The following is a 2,619-nucleotide window of genomic DNA, read 5'->3' as shown; positions in this document are numbered from 1 at the left end:
GGTGGGGGGGGGGGGCGAGGAGGGGGCGCAAGACGAAATGTTACAGAGGATTTAGTGGGAGTGGACAATAAAGTGAGGAAACAGGAAACGCCGCAGGCTCTTAAACCCTGAGGCAGTTTTTAGAGGCTCGGCTCGCAGAGCGCCGCGGAGGCCGACGCCGCCTCAGTCCGTCCGAGCGTCTGACTGTAACACTGACACATCTTGGTCCCCGGAGGATGAACCACACTGACCTCCTCCCCTTCTCCACCCTGTCGCTGTATTAGCACAAACTTTGCAGCAGCTACTTCCTGGTTTCTCGGTTGCTGTGTTTAAATTACTTGAATTGATTTGTTTGATTTTTTGACGATATTCTTTTGTTCGTCATTAGTTCATTTATATCATTTGCTCGTCCACCATAGTTAGTTTTCTTTAAGTGGTACTTTGTTTATTCTGGTAACACTACGGGTACTTGAGGTTATTTAGGCCGGGAGACAGGTTTAGGACCAGCATGCACCTGGGTGGGCCTGTGTCCTTCTGTTCTTCAGTTTGCTGCTTACGTTTGATTTTGAGTTACTGACGTCTGCTGCAGTTTCTCAAAGTGTTTCCCAAGTTTAAGAAAAACATTCAATATTTTACAGCAGTGAAATTCTTCTGTTTCCATGGAGACGGCTGATGTGCCGCCATTAGCGCTTGTGCACAACAGGAGGGTTATGAGGCGAGAACAGTGACAGTAACTAATAAAAGTTCCACTGAAAAATTAAACACCAACATTAAATAAACTACAAACTTAATTAAATTAAAGAGAAAAGACGAGATCGTAGTTTTTTCTTTGTTTTCTTCGCGGAAGCTTTTTCAGTGCCATCGTTTCCTTTTTCAGTTCAGGTTTTATTTTGAAGGTCAAAATGTTACTGTCACTGTTCTCGGCCCATAATCCTCCTGTTGTTGTGACGGGAGCTTCACCGGCTGAACTCCTGAAGTTTAACAATAAGATACCGAGAAAAACTTCAGTGAACCTTTAGGAGAAAACTTAAAGGTGTTTTGTGCGACGGTTTTTATTTTCAGGAAACCGTAATCCAGCCGTTAAGGAAAATCTTAACTTCCGGTGTTTTGCGCGACCGGCCCCAGAACTTTACTGCTCTGGTTCTGGTTCTGGTTCAGTGTCAGAGTGTTACTTTCGGTCGCAGCAGCAGCTGTTTGTCTGAGAACATCTGTATGAAGCCGCCGGCAGCAGAGAGCAGCTGCTGAACGCTGCAGCTGGTGGAGACCAAACACAGAGCTAAAAGAGAGGGACCGCCGGACTGAGATTCACCAGGTGGCGCCGACGCCACTGCAGATGGACGATCGTGTGGCAAGAAGAACCAGTTAGTGCAGGTTTAATAAAAGGGAGGACTACACCGAGTCGCCATCGCCGCTCTCGTTCGTAGTATTTTTCTGCAACTAAGCAACAAACTGCAGCTGCAGACGACCTGCTTCCTGTTTACACCTGCAGCACATGCCGAGTGTTTGTGAGCGCTCATGTGAGATGTGTTTGTTTCGTGTGTTTTCAGGCGTGTTAGTGTGGAACGAGATTATTTGTGATAAGGAGCTAAAACTCATCTGGACGGAGACGTTTTAGCTCGGAAATGAAAGCGTATTAACGCTGACGTAGCCTGTGAGCAGCAGATAGTTGGAGTAGATAACCAGAGACCCAGAGCTCTGTCTCTGTTTCCTGACATTAGCTGATATCTGCAGACAGCTGTTGACTAGCGTTAGCTACGCGGCGGGTATCTGCTCACTGTTCAGGCGGCTGCGATGACCTCACCTCCACTAAACGAGATGATCCGTCCACATTAAACACGAACCGAGGGGGCCGATAAGAGTTTTTTTTTTTTTTTTCGACCGTCTCTCATGTTCTTGCGATTGTTAAATTCAATCGTGAGCATGTCGTGCTTCACGTCACAGTTTATGGGACCATAATGAGTCAAGACAGTTAATGTTGCCAGCTGGCTGTGAGTGAAAATACTTCGAGCACTTTGTTATAATTCAATTGTTCAAAATGTAGACAATTTACAGAACTTAGAAAAACAAAAACTTTGAATGAATTGAATCAGTTTGATGTTTCCTGCCCTCCTAGCATGACAGTCACCATGAGTCATAGAGGTCAGTGCAGCAACGCTTTCCCTCCTAACGAAATCTAGTTTGCAGCTACTACTTTAGTAAATTAAGTTTTCTTATTAGTTCAGCGAGGAAACAAATGGACCAATAAAAGTGCTGAGAAATAAAGAGCGGAGCCCAAAGTTTCACTGCAACAAACTCGTCATCTGATGTTTCTAACTCGGCGTTCAGGTGAAGACTTAACTCCACAAACTGAACATGGAGGAATCTGGTCGCAGCTGCTCAAACTTTTCCTGCAGGTTTTGTTGATTTTCTGAAGTGAAGCGTTGAAGCTAACGGAGCAGACTGTCGTCTCATAGAGTCTAAAGGTCTGTGTCCATGTGTAGTGTGATTATAGATCAGCTCTAGCTTCTATATTAATACTGTGAAAGTATCAAAGCCTCAGTCCACAGAGAAATGCACACAGCCTGTATTCAGAAACTGAGCCTTAAAACCAGCCGTCAGGACTTCTGGAACTTTGTGATGTCACAACAAAGCAGTCACCAA

The 2,619-nt window shown here is 45.1% G+C and overlaps 1 protein-coding gene across 1 annotated transcript in view; it reads right to left on the bottom strand.

Moving 5' to 3' along the window:
- Nucleotides 1-2,619, bottom strand: part of LOC111651926 (sorting nexin-2-like) — a gene marked incomplete at its 3' end in the record, with an annotated part of 9,249 nt that overhangs the window by 1,346 nt on the left and 5,284 nt on the right. The window lies entirely within an intron of this gene.

Source organism: Seriola lalandi, unplaced genomic scaffold (assembly GCF_002814215.2).
Source record: "Seriola lalandi dorsalis isolate HSWRI2012SDOR001 ecotype SW California unplaced genomic scaffold, Sedor1 jcf7180002053861, whole genome shotgun sequence".
Taxonomy (NCBI): domain Eukaryota; kingdom Metazoa; phylum Chordata; class Actinopteri; order Carangiformes; family Carangidae; genus Seriola; species Seriola lalandi.
The sequence above is the reverse complement of the archived record's forward strand: the minus strand, read 5'-3'. Positions and strand labels throughout refer to the sequence as shown.